At 47.0% G+C, this 19,816-nt stretch overlaps 1 non-coding gene across 1 annotated transcript; it reads right to left on the minus strand.

Annotated features, from left to right (window-relative positions):
- Positions 1 to 7,076: 7,076 nt before the first annotated feature.
- trnai-aau (transfer RNA isoleucine (anticodon AAU)) lies at positions 7,077 to 7,150 on the minus strand. Its single transcript has one exon. It is a non-coding gene; the product is annotated as a tRNA-Ile (tRNA).
- Positions 7,151 to 19,816: the final 12,666 nt, after the last annotated feature.

Genomic DNA, 19,816 nt, shown 5'->3' on the forward strand with positions numbered 1-19,816 from the left:
CTAACCGGAAGATGAGATTCTGTTTCCAGTCTGCGTTGAGCTTCACTGGAACATTGCAGCAGGCCAAGGACAAACATGTGGACGTGGGAGCAGGGAGTGTGTTAAAATGGCAAGCAACGGGAAGGTCAGGGTCCTGAATGCGCAGAGACCGAAGGTGCTTGGCAAAGTGGTTCTTCCTCAACCTTGATTTCCCACCTACAGTTGTTGGCAGGGCCCTCAACAGCGTGCGGTCCATCACCCGCGCCAGTATCCCCGCCCCCTCCCCACCATCCCAGAATAAGGACAGAATCCCCCTCGTTCTCTCATTTCCTCCCACCAGCCTCGGTATGCAAAGCATAATCCTCTACCATTTTCGCCAACCCCAGCGTGATACCACCGCCAAATGTATCTTCCCTTCAGTCCTTCTGTCAGAATTCGGCAGAGACTGTTCCATCCGGTATAATCTAGTCCACTCCTCCACCATACCCAACACCTCTCCCATCACCCATGGCACCTTCCCATGCAATCGCAGAAGGTGTAACACCTGTCCTTTTACCTGGTTGAACATCCCAGCTCACAAACACTCATTCCAGGTTAAGCCGCGTTTAAATTGCACCCCATTCAGTTTGGTCAATCGCATTTGCTGCTCACTAGTGGTCTCCTCTATATCCGAGAGACCAAACGTAGACTGGGTGATCGCTTTGCTGAGTACCTGCATTCTGTGTGCATTCAGGACCCTTAGCTTCCCGTTGATTGCCATTTTAACACAGGGCCCTGCACCCATGGTCACGTGTCTGTCCGTGGCCTGCTGCAATGTTCCAGTGAAGCTCAACGCTCAACTGAAGGAACAGCATCTCATCTTCCGATTAGGCACGCTACAGCCTTCCGGTCTCAACTTAAAATTCAACAACTTCAGATGATTAGCTCTACCCCACCTCGACCCATTTGCTTTCATTCCATTTAATTTCAACTTTATTTTACCTTTCATTTCTTTCTTGTCTTTCTTTATATATAGTTCTCCCCCACTCTTCCCCCCTTCGTTGTCCCTCCTTTCCTTACGTTTTCTCCCCTTTGCATCCCCTTCCCCATTTTTCTCATTTTACCTCCCTCCCTGCAATGTCCCCCGTTCCCCCACATCTACATCTCACAGCTTACCATCTGATTTTAATTTCTCTGCTTTTTGGCCTTTCATCCATTTTATTCTCTCTGGGGACGGCCATTAGCACTCCTTTCCCTTGGTTTCTGTGGCTATGACTCATCTTCCATTCCCTCACCCTGCAATATAAGTATCTCCCACTTTCTATGCCTTTTTTGTTTGACAAAGGTTCATCGAGACTCGAAACGTTCGCTCGTTTCTCTCGCTACAGATGCAGCCAAACCTGCTGGGAGTTTCCAGCATTTTTTGTTTTGGCGAAACACTACTCGCTACAGGTCTCCTTTCGGAAAAAAGACCCTTCGATCGCTACTTTCTGTCTTCTATAACCAAGCCAATTCAGCATTCACCTAGCTCCCCCCCCCCCTCCCCCTCCCCCTCCCCACCCCACAACTCATGTGAGTTTAGTTTTTGTACCAGTCTGCCATGAGGGAACTTGTCAAACGCCTTACTAAAGACCATATAAACTATACCCAAAGCCATTCCCTCATCAGTTTTCTTTTTTACCTGTTCGTAAAACTCATTCAAGTTGGTGAGACATAAACTTCCCCACACAAAACCGTTCTGCTGGTCACTAACTAATGCATTTTCCTCCAAATGCGCATTTACCCTGTCCCTCAGCATCTTTTCCAAAAACGTCCCGACCGCTGATGTCAGGCTCGCCGGCCTATAATTTGTTCGATTTTCCCTGCTTCCTTTCTTAAACAAGGGAACAGCGTTGGGTATTCATTCTCCAGTCCTCTGGAACCTCGCCTGTGGTCAAAGAGGATGTGAAGGCACTAGCTATATCTCCCTTTGCCTCCGGAAGTAACCTGGCATGGTTCCAGTACGGCCCCGGGGACTTGTATACCTTAATGCAATTGAGGATACTTAACACTTCCTCCTTTGATATGGAGACGTTCTAAAGCGCGTGCACACACCTATCCCTGACCTCAAACTCCGTCATGTCCTTCTCCCTGGCGAATACCAATACAAAGTACTCATTAAGAATTTCAATTTCACTCAGTTCATCTGGTTGTACGCATAACCTTCCTCCATTGTCCTTGAGCGGGCCTACACTTTCTCTTGCCACCCTCTTGTTCCGAATATATGCCTAAAAGAAGTGGGATTCTCGTTGATCATGTTTGCTGAAGATATTTCATGGCACTTGGTAGCCATCCTAATTCCACGTTCAAGTTCCTTCCTACTTTCACTGTAGTCCTCAAGGCTTCGTCAGTTTTTAGATGCCTAGACCTAGCGTATGCTTCCTTTTCACATTTGACTAATCTTACAATTTCCCTTGTCATCCATGGTTCCCGAATCTTGGCATTTATATCCTTTATTTTGGCGGCGACATCCGACACTTCAATCAACTGGCCTTTTAAAAATCTCCCACGTGTCAGACGTGGATTTGCTGCCAAATAACTGCTCCCAATCCACATTCCCACCATTGCTGCTTAATTTGGATATAATTGGCCCTCACTCAAATAAGCACCCTCGCCCGGCGCCACTCTTGTCGTTATCCGTGACTACCCAAAATCTTCTGAAATGATAGTCGCTAAGACCAAAATGCTTCCCCACTGAAACGTCAATCCCGTGGCCTGGCACATTCCCCAATATCAAATCTAGTATGGCCCCTTCCCTGGTTTGAATATCAACATACTGCATCAAATAGCCCTCCAATTGTTAGATGGAAACATCTAACAAATTACTCTCCCTCCGGGCACCTGGCTGTAAGGGATTCTTAGTCAATATGGAAGTTAAAGTCCCCCGTCGCAATTACCCTGAGTTTTTCACACCTTTCAGTATCTGACTACACAACTGCCCCTCTGTCTCCTGCGGCGTGTTGGATGCTCAATGTTACTCCGAGCATTGTGATTTCACCCTTTTTATTCCTAAGTTCCACCCATAATACCGCACTGCACGATCCCTCCAATGTGTCCTCCCTCAACACAGATGTGATCTGCTCCCTATTCAGCATTGCAACTGCCCAACCTCTTTTGTTTCCCCTTCTGACCCGTCTAAAACAACGATACCCGGAATGTTAAGCTGCCAGTCCTGTCCCTCCTTTAACCTGTCTTTGCATTTGCAATTGCATCATAGTTCCATCTCTTAATCCAGGCTCTCAGTTCGTCTGTTTTACTTGTTATAGTTCTTTCATTCTGCACTGTACTACAGGCGCGCTGGGCCCTGCCCCGAGCCTCTGCCTGCTCTTACTCTGAACTGTGTTCATCTCAGTCTCACTTATTTATCCCCAGTGTGCTTCCCAATTGTAGGTCCGATTTTGATGAAATCTAAACCACTTCCATTTCCGAGGTTTGTTATTTAATTTGGCGATAAAATTTGATATATTTATCTTATTGTTAATCACGGTTGTACCACTTTTCTTTATTTGTGTGGCCGTTCGTCCTTGCATTAATATGCATTTAACATTTTCGATAAATTTCATGTCTACAATCATACATTTTGAAAAGTCATTTCAAGATCTCCATTTGAATGTTCGCAACGACAGGCTACGTAGTTTACTATTACGAGATGTGTCATCCTCGGGACAAATATAGAATGACAATTTCCATGATATTGTTTCACTCTTCCTTAGAAGCCAATGTGTTATAAGACCTCCCTCATTCTTCAAGACCAGATCTAAAATAAACGGCTCACTTGTTGGTTCGACGGCATACTGATCTGAAAAACTATCTTGGATTTTCGTTCTACGAGCTGTACGAATAAGGCACTTTCCATAAGACCAGTAGAGCGGAAGTAAGGCCATTCGGCCCATCGTCTGGGATTTCTTTCTGTTGAGTAATATAAATGGCAGTAGTATTGTGGACTGACCTGCTCAATTTTGCTATTGCCGTTCACAATGCACTGAACTGGAAACACTCCTTTGTTTGTTTAGTGACTGTAACTAACGGCAAATATTGTGCAAGCTGCGTTTCTCAGCTGGGAACGGATTGTTCTATAAAGGGGCTCCGAGGGATCTCACACATTTCCAGTGAGAACTGCAAAGCGGATCAGTGGGCGAAGGTTCTTCCAAATAATGGAACGGCCGATAATTCTACAGATCAAAGACATTTACTATCCTGTTCTGGTAGCCATTGGTACTCCCGGTAAGCCAGAATAGCGTTCTGTATAATAGCTGTTAATATTTATTGTCACTTATTACCAGTGTCACTGGTAATGTAACAGAACAAGAATGTCCTCCTGGCAGATCTGTTTTTCTGGTCAATTAACGGTGAATAATAGCGCGAAGTGCCCACACAGCGGCAGGGGTGGGGGCTCTGCTGGACGGTGGAAGGAGAGAGTCAGGACACAGCTTTCTCTCGAAAAGAAGAGACGGCGAGACTATTCCCCGACACTCCAATAGTTTGATGAATCAAATGACAAAGCGGTTTTAAAATTTTATTATTTCAGGCACGTGAGAGGCATTAGCGTTGCCACCATTTGCTGTCCCTTTCTAATTGGACGTGAGTTGATGCTGGCGCATTTCCCATCACCTCATGGTATTATACATCCCTGACTACATTAATTTGATAATTTTACTGACTGCGGAAGAATTGCAAAACCATCCTGAAAAGTCGGCATTTTAAAGCAACGAGTTATAAAACACTCGGCTGGGAAAAAAGTTAAGGGTTCCACCAGATCCCACTCAGTTCCAGTGCACACGCCTATTACACAGGCGTGTTTCTGAATTATGTTATTTTCTCGCTCATTTGAATGATTTATTTGAATTGTCGTTTTTCCAATTATTGAGCTTTAATTTTGTTTGAATCTAATACTGCGAACCTTGTCTCCAAATAAATCACAGGGACTAAATGTGAAGTTTCATCACTTTCACCACTGGTCTTGTGTATTAATGCAGAAAATCGTGTCGCTGAACCATAATGTACAAGTTTATTTAAATTGTTTGTTTTTAGTGCATAGCACAGAAAGTGGACATTAAGAAATGTGTGAGAGAATTCCTTTGACACTGCCGAAAATAAATACGTTATAGAATCATCTAAGATTTACTTTCATAGCTTTTTGTAGCTGAACTCTTCCTGTTAGGTCCTCACATTGTATCATTTCTTTTCAAACTCATCTTCTCCGTGAGACCCATTTCCTTGTTTCCTGATTCTTCTTAGTCCGTCTAAATTGCTGATCAACAACTTCACTTGATTCTCCCCATGCTGGCTAATATTGTCAGTAACTGTCTTTCTTCCAATGAGACCGTTCGCTCCATGGTCAGCTTACTACTAAAAACAATCCTCTTCTTATCTAGTTCTTGCAAACTACGGCCTCGTCTCCAACCTCGCTACCTTTGAAAAGCCCCTGGACACATTGTCTCCTCTCGAAAGTGTGTCGACCTTTTTCAATCTCCATGTTTGAATCCCTCCAATAATGTTCAACTGCAGCTACAATATGAAAATAGATTCAATCAAAGAAACAAATCGCACCACATACGAATCGTCCATTCTATCGTTTCGCTCCGTGTCTGTCTGCAACCGTTGAAAACGTTTACCAAGCCACCTTCCTCCAACCTTCGATTCTGTCTTCTAGCTGATCAAGATAGTATTCTCCTCGCTCCAAAGACATTTAGGGACATTAAGGGGAAACATGTTCAACGATTAACACTACAATGACGTCACTGTGAAAAGCCCCTAGTCGCCACATTCCGGCGCCTGTTCGAGTGCACAGAGAGAGAATTAAGAACGTCCAATTCACGTAACAGCACGTCCTTCGGGATTTGTGGGAGGAAACCGGAGCACTCAGAGCAAACCCACGCACACACGGGGATAACTTGCAAACTCCACACAGCCAGTGATCCAAGCCTAGGAATCGAACCTGCGACCCTGGAGTTGTGATCAAAGAGTGTTATCCACTTTCCTACCGTACCACCACTCACTCCATCTCAGATGGAATAATGTAAATAAAACCGGTGGACGAACAAAGCCAATGTACTTGCAGAAGGAGGGCTGGGAGATGGTCGATGTTATCTGGGTACTTTTGCATGTATGGTTTCCTTCTCCTCTTTTCTTATTGTACTGTCACATGTAAACAAATTCAAACTCTAAAAACATGTAATATAATATGGGAAATCAATAATAACCAGTTGGGGTGGGGGGAAATTGGGTGGGGATGAGGGGCATATTGAGGGATTAGTTTACATTGATGTGGGGAGAGAGTGTTGGAGCGGTTATTCCTCTTATTGTTCGGTTTCTGTAAACTTTGTACAAGAAATCATTAAAATTCCAATACAAATATTAACAAAAGTCACACTAATTGAAATACCAACGCATGCGTGTTAATGGCCCCAGAATGGGTGGAATGAAGCATTCAAAAGCAACGCAGCCGAGTTGAGAATCTCCGAGTTCAGCTTGATGATGTCTGCCAAAGGAGATCGCTGTTTGCCCCTGCCGTTGCAGTGACAGCAACTGAGATCGCACCAGGGAGCGAATGTTAGAACATCGAACATACAGTGCAGAAGGTGGCCATTCCGCCCATCGAGTCTGCACCGACCCACTTAAGCCCTCACTTCCACCTTATCCCCGTAACCCAATCACCCCTCCTCACCTTTTTTGGGCACGAAGGGCAATTTAGGATGGCAAACCACCGTTGCGGTGTCTGCACGTCTTTGGACTGTGGGAGGGAACCTACGCAGACACGGGGAGAACGTGCAGACACCGCACAGATAGTGACCCAGCAGCGAATCGAATCTGGGTCTCTGGCGCTGTGAAGCCACAATGTTATGCTGTGACTGTGATATCGTCCTGCCCTAAAATAAGGTCACCGATAAATGGATGCTGGGGAAGATTTGACAAACATGTGATGGAGCACAGGGCACTTTTTAAAAAAGTTGGTACTACAGATTTTGCCATGATTTTATGCTTTCATCAAACAGGTTTTCCCATGATTTTCTATTTTCCAACATTCGTTTTTCAGCTCGCTGTTTTGATCTAAAACCGTGCATCGACGAAACGTCTAAAGGCACTGCTGAGATTTGAACTCAGAATCACCTGTTTATTAGACAGGCGCTTTAACCAACTAAGCCACAGCGCCGATTGTTATCCAATCCACTGGCCTGAGACGCGTTTCTGTTTTTTGCGGGAGTCATTCCATTCGTGATATCTTATCAGAGTGGACCTAGGGGTTACAAAAAAATAATTCGGAAGCCTGGCTGTTAGCTGGAAGACGGTGCAGCCATCAATAGTTTCGCAGAGGAAAGGCGGATACAAATGTGATCAGATGGAGGAACATGCATGGTATCTGGCATGGTGGCCAGGAGGGGAGCAGGAGGAAATCTGTGTGGATTTTGTTTTTTCACGTTATTTCACAGGACATCAGTGTCACTGGTTACTCCCGCATTTTCGTTGTACATCCCTAATGTGAAGAGGGTTTTGAAGGAAACAGCTTCAAGTGGCTTCAAGTGATGGCATGTCAAATTGAAGCGTAGGTTAGGAATGGGTTTGTAATCTAACAGGGGCATGAAAAGTAATATTTTTAACATTAAGGAAATAGGTGTCCACGAACTCATTGTACCTGGTTCAAAAGCAGCAGCTTCACAACACAAATGAAAATAATTTGAAAGCAGATTCAGAAGGGTGTGGCATTGAATTAAATTGGGACTCCAAGAATTCTGAGGAATAGCCAGTACTTTGTTTAAGGTCGCCCTTGTCGGTGGGAATGGATAATAGAATCATTGTTTGCATGCGAATAAAGAGGAAATCTCATTCAGCACACAGGCTGATGGAAATGGGTGTAACATACCTATTGCAGAAAGTCTGGAGTAATTTGGAAGCCTTGTAGAACTAGGATCGTAAATGGCTGGCGAGAAGCGCGAAATAAGGCGAGAGGCATAAATAAGCAATTGAAGCCACAAGGGCAGGGGACACAAAACAATGACGGACAGCATTCTCCGTGGGCCGACGGCGATGTCTGGAAACGCGATTGGGTGGAGAATCTGTCGTGAAGCGAAACTCCCGGCTGGTGCCGGGCGCCCACCAGAATGCTCTGCTCCAGTGCGTCAACAGCAGCGACCTAGTCCGCTGCGGGGGTGGGGGTGCGGGGGGGGGGGCATCTTCAAGTCTGCGGTGCAGCGCGAAGTGACGGGGGTGAACAACGGATGGCCTGATACCACCACCACCCCCGCCCGGCGTACCCACGTTCATCAATCGATGGCCTCTATTGCCGCAGCCTGCAAGACCGCCATCTTGCTGCCCACCTCACTGACCGCCATCAATGGCACATGGCCGTGCAGTGGCACCGGGCATATGGGTTCCCGCACCACACCGCCTCCATATTTCACCCCCAACCCTCCACTACACCAACTTCCCTCCCCAACTAACTGCCACTCGACGGCGGAGTAGCACGTGGCCCACCAATGGCAGCGGCTGCAATAGCCCCTGCAGGAGGGCACAGGATCGGTGCGTACCACTGGCATGGGTACCGCCGGCAGCAGAGGCGGGTGACAGTGCCAGAGGTCCCCATGGTGCTGGGCACCGACTGGATAAGGGGCATGGAGGGAAGTGTGCCAGGGGGAACGCCTGGGGTGGTTTTGCGGATGGGGAAGGGAGGTGCAGTGCAGCCTGCGGCCACGATGTAGGGCCTGGTCGGGCACGTGGGTACGGACAATGCTAACATATCTGGCTTTCACCCCCAGCAGTCAATGGACTTCGGAAAGCAACGAGGAATGGTGGTATTCATCCTGTTTTCGGCTAGCCTGGGGGATGCACTGAGGCAGTACGAGCTGGAGATGTTCGGGATGTTGGAGATGGACCCTGCTACATTGGATCCTGTCCCAGTGGAACAGGAGGCAGCCGGTGAGAATGGGGAGCTGACCGCCCAACAGGCCGAGCAAGAGGTGGGAATAAGGCAACGCATGAGACCTCGAGTGTTTCACAGCGCTTGTCGTTCGAGGACATGGCAGACCGGTCATGCCGTCGAAGACTCTGGCTGAGTAGGTGGACAGTGCAACACGTCTCCCAAGTCAGGATGCCGACAGCAACACGGGGGAATGTAAGAGGATACCTGCTCCTGGTGGCCGTCAAGGTGATGGTCGCCCTGAACGTTGACGCCACGGGATCCCTCTAGGCGCTGAGTGGGGACCTAACCGACATCTCACAGGTGCATTCATGCCGTCATGCTGGCCCTAAATTCCGGGGTGGCACAAATAGATCAAATTCGATGTGGACCATTCCTATCAGGTTGCCCAGGCAGTGAGTTTTGCCATCCTCGCCAACATGCCCAGGTCCAGTGGTGATCGACGGGATGCAAGTCCCTAATGAGAACCATCGCATGACAGGCCATTCTTTATAAACCTAAAGGGATCCACTCGATGAACCTGCAGCTGGTGTGTGACCTTAGATGCACATCTTGCACGACTGCAGTTGGTACACGGGAAATGTGCACCCAGATTTCATGCAAGAACACTCGACGGTTCCCGTCTTCTTCGTGAGATACCCCCGGCTGAAAGTTTGTTTTTTGGGCAACAGGGTTTAGCTGCTGCAGCAGTGACTGACGACGCCTATCCGGAAGCCCCAGACTGTCAGAGAGACCATGCAGCGACCAGAGTCCTGATCGAGCAGTGCTTTGACGTCCTCAAGATGTAGTTCAGTTCCCTGCACCGTTCTAGAGGAGCCCTCCAGTATAGCGATGGGAGGGAGGATCGCCGACATTGTGGTGGCCTGCTGCGTCCCCCACAAGGTCACGCAGCAGAAGGGTGACGTGCTGCAGGAGTATGTTGAACTCCAGGCCTGGGGCGAGGAGGAGGTTGTGGGTGAGCGTGCGGATGGTCATGGCATGGGGCCCCGGCAGGCACGGGAGGAATCACAACCTGTGTGCCAGAGCCAATGCGTCCGGTATGCTCTGATCGTCTGCAATTTCGCCATCCACTGGCCAAGGGCAAAGACACCACAACCCACACTACAATGTCTCCCTTGGCCACCGGCACACCCCACCCACTCCTGCACCCACTCCATGAAAGCTACCTGGCTCACGACGAGGTGCGGGCCCTGGGCTGGCACGGGCAGCCTGTCTAGCCCACGGGATGGAGGATGAAGGCAATCTGCTCTGCGATGAGCTCAGGAGCTCCACATCACGTGACAACGTCTGACTCCAGCCCACAGTAGTACTTACCACGGCCACCTAGGTGACCTCTGCATGAGAGCTGGCCATTCCATCACGTGGTCCAAAGATTCCAAGGGCTGGCGGACGTGGGGCTGGAGTGGTGGGTGGTGGGTGGGTTGGGGGTGCGACCCCAGAGCGGTGAGCACTCCCTGAACCGCGGTCCCAGGGCCAACCCCCCCCCCCCCCCCCACCCTCAACCTCTACACATTTCCACCCGCGCGCCCCGCTTGCCCTCTGCGTCCACCCCAGTCCAGCCTTTCCATCCCAGTGCACCGAGGCAGGTTATAACATTCTGCAGAGATCTTTAATGTGCAAACAGATATGGTGGATTTTGCCCTAGCCCTTATCATTAAACTGTGCCCTGCACCCGTGCCAACTTAATAGTGTCCACTTTTCTAGCTATACAGACCCTAACGCTATGCCTAGGTGATCCTCAGGTGGTACATCAGGAGTGGAGGATACCTGCTGTGATTCCTGCCCTGTGACCTAGTTCCCCTTTGGTGGCCGCCTTCTAGGGCGACCTGGCCTGAATGGGCCCGGCTGCAGCTCGGGTCTCCTACGAGGCGTGGCACCGCCCTGTTCTACCCGTTGCCCATGTGATACACCAGGGAGAGGAAGGGGAGTGGGGGGGGGGGGGCAGTCCGATGTGCTTCGGTGTTCCGGCACATCCCCTGCGGGAGTCACTGACACAGATTCCACCACTTCCTCCTTCCTTAAGGTGCCCGTTGGTCCATGGGCTAATCTATGGAATGGCGCTGCGAGCGGAGCTACATCCTGAGGCTGCCCTGCTACCTGACACTGCCAGTCCTGGAAGCTGCTGCCGCCTCATCCAGGGTCTTAATGCTCTCGGTCATGGACGATAGGGAGTGGACCACCTTGTTCTGGGATTGCACCATGTCATGCTGTGACTGGGCCATCTCCCTCTGTGTGCAACGTCGGTAAGCCCCTGGAAATTCTGTGTACGCTCTCAACCATTGCCCATTGCGACCAGTGCAAGCAACAGTGCACAGCTACAATATCTAAGTGGCCTTGGCACATAGTTGCCTGTGATAGTGCCGCCCTGCCCTGGTCCTTCGTCACCGCCTACACAAAGATTCCTGGTCCATGTTTACCCTGACCCATTTGCTGAAACCTTCACCCCCCAAGCCCTCCACCATGGACGCCACCCGTGCAGTGTTGGCCTGGGTGGCACAGATGGTCGCACCATCTCCTGCTCCATCAAGCGGATGGTGTCCTCCAACTGCACCTGCAGATGCGGTATGATCACCGTTAACCCCTCATGTCGTGCCTGGTTCTACGACTGCAGCTCCGCAATCGATGGGGCTTCCTTATCCAGAAGCCCAAACCCCATCTGAAAGGCAGCTAGTCTATGGATCGGCTCGCACTCCCGACCGTCAGTCTGCGTACCGGTGCATGTCGTAGTGCCCCCCAGGAGCCTCTTCACTGAGGTGGCGAACTGATGTCAGGGTCTCGGAGGGGTTGGAGATATCTCTGACGATTAATCAGTGTTATTGCTGGACTCGAGCTCCGGGGTGTCCTGAGGTGCAGGTCGTTGACTCCCAGCTATGGTGGTATCATCCTAGTCGCAGCCTGGCACCTGGGTGTCTGGCTGTTGCTGGGGTCTCGGGCGGGGGCACCATAGGGGCCCGCTCCTTCGCCAGAAGCTCCTTCAAGACACGAGAAAAGACATATGATTGCCGAAAGAACAGAAGGTCCTAAGCTCAAATCTTCATGACACTTTAGCCGATGCATGTCTTTAAGTCAAAACAGCGACATCGACAGGAATCTGGACAAGCTCTGTAGTCCGAAAGGATCAAAGTTAACCCTGTTATAGTCCAAATGTCGTACCTCCCCCACAGGATCATCTGTCGCTTGTTCTCTTCTGCAGTTTTTAATACTACTATCAGTACTCCCGCTGATTCGATAGGCTAAATGGCCTAGTTTGGTTCCAATATCTTACAGTCATATTATCTTTAGGGATGCTGTAAAGGTGATTTGCACACATTTAGAAAGAAAAGGGACAAAGTAAATAAGTGATTTCAACCCTTGTCAAACTACATTACTATATTGAAATGACCAAAATTTAAAAATAATTGCCACTGAATTGTCTGAAGTGGGTTCTTCCAAGATGTTATTAAAACAAAAACATTATCCATTATTCGAACTGAATAATCGTCATTTCCCTGACTAATTTCTTACTCCTCAGGTCAATGTGGCAGGTCAGGGGCAGCACGGTGGCGCAGTGGTTAGCATTGCTGTCTGACGACGCCGGGGTCCTAGGTTCTATTCCTGCTCTGGCTTACTATCCATGTGGAGTTTGCACATTCGCCTCGTGTTTACGTTGGCTTCGCCCCCACAACCGAAAAATATGCAGTGTAGGTGGATTGGCCACGTTAAATTGCGCCTTAATTGGAAAAAATTAATTGGGTATCCAAAATTAGAAAATTTATACATGGCACGACAGATGCCACTGATGTCTACATAGTGGCGAAAAATACTTGTTTATTCTTGAGGTAAAATCAGAAAAAGGGCAGGATGGGGAAGTAAAGAGGAGAAAGGGTTCGAAAAGGGGGCATAAGATAGGGCAAAGGGTGGGGAAAATATATACAAAGAAAGACAAAAAATAAATAAAAGGGCTGCAGCTAATAATATGATGTTGGTGAATTCGACGTTGAGACCAGAAAGCTGTTGTATGCCTAACCGGAAGATGAGATTCTGTTTCCAGTCTGCGTTGAGCTTCACTGGAACATTGCAGCAGGCCAAGGACAAACATGTGGACGTGGGAGCAGGGAGTGTGTTAAAATGGCAAGCAACGGGAAGGTCAGGGTCCTGAATGCGCAGAGACCGAAGGTGCTTGGCAAAGTGGTTCTTCCTCAACCTTGATTTCCCACCTACAGTTGTTGGCAGGGCCCTCAACAGCGTGCGGTCCGTCACCCGCGCCAGTATCCCCTCCCCCTCCCCACCATCCCAGAATAAGGACAGAATCCCCCTCGTTCTCTCATTTCCTCCCACCAGCCTCGGTATGCAAAGCATAATCCTCTACCATTTTCGCCAACCCCAGCGTGATACCACCGCCAAATGTATCTTCCCTTCAGTCCTTCTGTCAGAATTCGGCAGAGACTGTTCCATCCGGTATAATCTAGTCCACTCCTCCACCATACCCAACACCTCTCCCATCACCATGGCACCTTCCCGTGCAATCGCAGAAGGTGTAACACCTGTCCTTTTACCTGGTTGAACATCCCAGCTCACAAACACTCATTCCAGGTTAAGCCGCGTTTAAATTGCACCCCATTCAGTTTGGTCAATCGCATTTGCTGCTCACTAGTGGTCTCCTCTATATCCGAGAGACCAAACGTAGACTGGGTGATCGCTTTGCTGAGTACCTGCATTCTGTGTGCATTCAGGACCCTTAGCTTCCCGTTGATTGCCATTTTAACACAGGGCCCTGCACCCATGGTCACGTGTCTGTCCGTGGCCTGCTGCAATGTTCCAGTGAAGCTCAACGCTCAACTGAAGGAACAGCATCTCATCTTCCGATTAGGCACGCTACAGCCTTCCGGTCTCAACTTAAAATTCGACAACTTCAGATTATTAGCTCTACCCCACCTCGACCCATTTGCTCTCATTCCATTTAATTTCAACTTTATTTTACCTTTCATTTCTTTCTTGTCTTTCTTTATAAATAGTTCTCCCCCCCCCCCCACTCTTTCCCCCTTCGTTGTCCCTCCTTTCCTTACGTTTTCTCCCCTTTGCTTCCCCTTCCCCATTTTTCTCATTTTACCTCCCTCCCTGCAATGTCCCCCGTTCCCCCACATCTACATCTCACAGTTTACCATCTGATTTTAATTTCTCTGCTTTTTGGCCTTTCATCCATTTTATTCTCTCTGGGGACGGCCATTAGCACTCCTTTCCCTTGGTTTCTGTGGCTATTACTCATCTTCCATTCCCTCACCCTGCAATATAAGTATCTCCCACTTTCTATGCCTTTTTTGTTTGACAAAGGTTCATCGAGACTCGAAACGTTAGCGCGTTTCTCTCCTTACAGATGCTGCCAAATCTGCTGGGAGTTTCCAGCATTTTTTGTTTTGGCGAAACACTACTTGCTACAGGTCTCCTTTCGGAAAAAGACCATTCGATCGCTACTTTCTGTCTTCTATAACCAAGCCAGTTCAGCATTCACCTAGCTCCACCCCCCCCCCCCGCCCCCCTCCCCACCCCACAACTCATGTGAGTTTAGTTTTTGTACCAGTCTGCCATGAGGGAACTTGTCAAACGCCTTACTAAAGACCATATAAACTATACCCAAAGCCATTCCCACATCAGTTTTCTTTTTTACCTGTTCGTAAAACTCATTCAAGTTGGTGAGACATAAACGTCCCCACACAAAACCGTTCTGCTGGTCACTAACTAATGCATTTTCCTCCAAATGCGCATTTACCCTGTCCCTCAGCATCTTTTCCAAAAACGTCCCCACCGCTGATGTCAGGCTAGCCGGCCTATGATTTGTTCGATTTTCCCTGCTTCCTTTCTTAAACAAGGGAACAGCGTTGGGTATTCATTCTCCAGTTCTCTGGAACCTCGCCTTTGGTCAAAGAGGATGTGAAGGTATCTGGCAAGGCACTAGCTATATCTCCCCTTGCCTCCGGAAGTAACCTGGCATGGTTCCAGTACGGCCCCGGGGACTTGTATACCTTAATGCAAATGAGGATACTTAACACTTCCTCCTTTGATATGGAGACGTTCTCAAGCGCGTGCACACACCTATCCCTGACCTCCAACTCCGTCATGTCCTTCTCCCTGGCGAATACTCAAAGTACTCATTAAGAATTTCAATTTCACTCAGTTCATCTGGTTGTACGCATAACCTTCCTCCATTGTCCTTGAGCGGGCCTACACTTTCTCTTGCCACCCTCTTGTTTCGAATATATGCCTAAAAGCCTTGGGATTCTCGTTGATCATGTTTGCTGAAGATATTTCATGGCACTTTGTAGCCATCCTAATTCCACGTTCAAGTTCCTTCCTACTTTCACTGTAGTCCTCAAGGCTTCGTCAGTTTTTAGATGCCTAGGCCTAGCGTATGCTTCCTTTTCACATTTGACTAATCTTACAATTTCCCTTGTCATCCATGGTTCCCGAATCTTGGCATTTATATCCTTTATTTTGGCGGGGACATCCGACACTTCAATCAACTGGCCTTTAAAAAATCTCCCACGTGTCAGACGTGGATTTGCTGCCAAATAACCGCTCCCAATCCACATTCCCGTCATTGCTGCTCAATTTGGATATAATTGGCCCTCACTCAAATAAGCACCCTCACCCGGCGCCACTCTTGTCGTTATCCGTGACTACCCAAAATCTTCTGAAATGATAGTCGCTAAGACCAAAATGCTTCCCCACTGAAACGTCAATCCCGTGGCCTGGCACATTCCCCAATATCAAATCTAGTATGGCCCCTTCCCTGGTTTGAATATCAACATACTGCATCAAATAGCCCTCCAATTGTTAGGTGGACACATCTAACAAATTACTCTCCCTCCGGGCACCTGGCTGTAAGGGATTCTTAGTCAATATGGAAGTTAAAGTCCCCCGTCGCAATTACCCTGTGTTTTTCACACCTTTCAGTATCTGACTACACAACTGCTCCTCTGTCTCCTGCGGGGGATGCTCAATGTTACTCCGAGCATTGTGATTTCACCCTTTTTATTCCTAAGGTCAACCCATAATACCGCACTGCACGATCCCTCCAATGTGCCCTCCCTCAACACAGATGTGATCTGCTCCCTATTCAGCATTGCAACTGCCCAACCTCTTTTGTTTCCCCTTCTGACCCGTCTAAAACAACGATACCCGGAATGTTAAACTGCCAGTCCTGTCCCTCCTTTAACCTGTCTTTGTATTTGCAATTGCATCATAATTCCATCTCGTAATCCAGGCTCTCAGTTCGTCTGTTTTACTTGTTATAGTTCTTTCATTCTGCACTGTACTACAGGCGCGCTGGGCCCTGCCCCGAGCCTCTGCCTGCTCTTACTCTGAACCGTGTTCATCTCAGTCTCACTTATTTATCCCCAGTGTGCTTCCCAATTGTAGGTCCGATTTTGATGAAATCTAAACCACTTCCATTTCCGAGGTTTGTTATTTAATTTGGCGATAAAATTTGATATATTTATCTTATTGTTAATCACGGTTGTACCACTTTTCTTTATTTGTGTGGCCGTTCGTCCTTGCATTAATATGCATTTAACATTTTCGATGAATTTCATGTCTCCAATCATACATTTTGAAAAGTCATTTCAAGATCTCCATTTGAAAGTTCGCAACGAAAAGCTACGTAGTTTACTATTACGAGATGTGTCATCCTCGGGACAAAGCTACATAAATATTTTTCAATATAGAATGACATTTTCCATGATATTGTTTCACTCTTCCTTAGAAGCAAATGTGTTATAAGACCTCCCTCATTCTTCAAGACCAGATCTAAAATAAACGGCTCACTTGTTGGTTCGACGGCATACTAATCTGAAAAACTATCTTGAATTTTCGTTCTACGAGCTGTACGAATAAGGCACGTTTCCATAAGACCATAAGACATAGGAGCGGAAGTAAGGCCATTCGGCACATCGTCTGGGATTTATTTCTGTTGATTAATATAAATGGCAGTAGTATTGTGGACTGACCTGCTCAATTTTGCCATTGCCGTTCACAATGCACTGAACTGGAAACACTCCTTTGTTTGTTTAGTGACTGTAACTAACGGCAAATATTGTGCAAGCTGCGTTTCTCAGCTGGGAAAGGATTGTTCTATAAAGGGGCTCCGAGGGATCTCACACATTTCCAGTGAGAACTGCAAAGCGGATCAGTGGGCGAAGGTTCTTCCAAATAATGGAACGGCCGATAATTCTACAGATCAAAGACATTTACTATCCTGTTCTGGTAGCCATTGGCACTCCCGGTAAGCCAGAATAGCGTTCTGTATAATAGCTGTTAATATTTATGTGTCACTGGTAATGTAACAGAACAAGAATGTCCTCCTGGCAGATCTGTTTTTCTGGTCAATTAACATGGTGAATATTAGCGCGAAGAGCCCACACAGCGGCTGGGGGGGGGGGGGGGGGGGGGCTCTGCTGGACGGTGGAAGGAGAGAGTCAGGACACAGCTTTCTCTCGAAAAGAAGAGACGGCGAGACTATTCCCGACACTCCAATAGTTTGATGAATCAAATGACAAAGAGTTCTTAAAATTTTATTATTTCAGGCACGTGAGAGGCATTAGCGTTGCCACCATTTGCTGCCCCTTTCTAATTGGACGTGAGTTGATGCTGGCGCATTTCCCATCATCTCATGGTATTATACATCCCTGACTACATTAATTTGATAATTTTACTGACTGCGGAAGAATTGCAAAACCATCCTGAAAAGTAGGCATTTTAAAGCAACGAGTAATAAAACACTCGGCTGGGAAAAAAGTTAAGGGTTCCATCAGATCCCACTCAGTTCCAGTGCACACGCCTATTACACAGGCGTGTTTCTGAATTATGTTATTTTCTCGCTCATTTGAATGATTTATTTGAATTGTCGTTTTTCCAATTATTGAGCTTTAATTTTGTTTGAATCTAATGCTGCGAACCTTGTCTCCAAATAAATCACAGGAACTAAATGTGAAGTTTCATCACTTTCACCACTGGTCTTGAGTATTAATGCAGAAAATCGTGTCGCTGAACCATAATGTACAAGTTTATTTAAATTGTTTGTTTTTAGTGCATAGCACAGAAATATGGACATTAAGAAATATGTGAGAGAATTCCTTTGACACTGCCGAAAATAAATACGTTATAGAATCATCTAAGATTTACTTTCATAGCTTTTTGTAGCTGAACTCTTCCTGTTAGGTCCTCACATTGTATCATTTCTTTTCAAACTCATCTTCTCCGTGAGACCCATTTCCTTGTTTCCTGATTCTTAGTCCGTCTAAATTGCTGATCAACAACTTCACTTGATTCTCCCCATGCTGGCTAATATTGTCAGTAACTGTCTTTCTTCCAATGAGACCGTTCGCTCCATGGTCAGCTTACTACTAAAAACAATCCTCTTCTTATCTAGTTCTTGCAAACTACGGCCTCGTCTCCAACCTCGCTACCTTTGAAAAGCCCCCTGGACACATTGTCTCCTCTCTAAACTGTGTCGACCTTTTTCAATCTCCATGTTTGAATCCCTCCAATAATGTTCAACTGCAGCTACAATATGAAAATAGATTCAATCAAAGAAACAAATCGCACCACATACGAATCGTCCATTCTATCGTTTCGCTCCGTGTCTGTCTGCAACCGTTGAAAACGTTTACCAAGCCACCTTCCTCCAACCTTCGATTCTGTCTTCTAGCTGATCAAGATAGTATTCTCCTCGCTCCAAAGACATTTAGGGACATTAAGGGGAAACATGTTCAACGATCTTGCCAGCGAATTTCGCAGGAGGCAACAGAAACTTTTTATAAGGATAACGCTGTTCAAGTTACGCGTGTGGACATTCAAAAGACATTTGTTATAAGGCCACACAACAGACTTGTGAGTAAGGTTGTATCTCCTGGAATAAGAGGGACAGTTGCAACGTGGATACATAATTTGTTGAGCGAATAGAAAAATAAAGTGATTAGTGGGTGTTTTATTAGCGTTAATAATGGGGGCATTGAATAAAAGAGCAAGGAGATTATCCTGATTTTGTGTCAGTCACAATTTCTGCTTCAGCTAGAATATTGCGTCCAGTTCTCGGTGCAGCGTTTCTGGAAGAATGGTGCATGAGAATGATTCCAGGGATGAGGGACTTCAGTTACCAACGTAGACTAAAGAAGTTAGAACTGTTTTCCCTCGAGAACAGAAGGTGGTAAAGGTGGGGGAAGGTGGGAATGGAGTGGATTTGAGTAACACTGAAAATCATGACGGTTCTTGCGAGTAGACTGGGAGGACTTGCTCTCACTTGTGGAGGAATCGAGAATGAGAGGATATCGATTTGAAGTAATTCGTAAAATTAAAAGGTGACATGAGGAGAAACTTCGTTTTATATTCAGCGTATGGTTAGGGTTGGAGTTCACTGTCCAACATTGTGGTGAAGGCAAGTTCAATTGAAGAATTCAACGTAGAATTAGACTGTTATCGGCAATGTCCGAATATTCAGGTCTACATGTAGAAGGTGGAGAATGGCATGAGGTGAATTAGTAATTTGGAGAGCCCATACAGTCACGATGGCTCATGTGGACTCTTTCCATGCCGAAACTCATCTCTGATTCTTATTTATTTAATAATCGCCAAATTTTCAATTGGAAAGCTTTCTATTCCCACATCTGCACCGTTCCGTCTGATGTCGACCTCAGACGAGGTCGCCCTTCCCCTTCCCATCTACAAGTTGCTCCACGTAGATATCATCCAAAAATGCATCAACTGCTTGATGAGAGCCAACCCTCCATTGTAATCCCGTCTCTCATCAATTATTTCTGCTTAAGCTGCAGCTTTCCTGAATCGTACTGCTATGGAAACAAATTAAGACTTCTGCTGTTGCATTTTTAAAACGTATCTTTATTGGATTGTTTTTTTTTACAGATATCGCCACAA

This window comes from Scyliorhinus torazame, unplaced genomic scaffold, assembly GCF_047496885.1.
Source record: "Scyliorhinus torazame isolate Kashiwa2021f unplaced genomic scaffold, sScyTor2.1 scaffold_694, whole genome shotgun sequence".
NCBI classification, from domain to species: domain Eukaryota; kingdom Metazoa; phylum Chordata; class Chondrichthyes; order Carcharhiniformes; family Scyliorhinidae; genus Scyliorhinus; species Scyliorhinus torazame.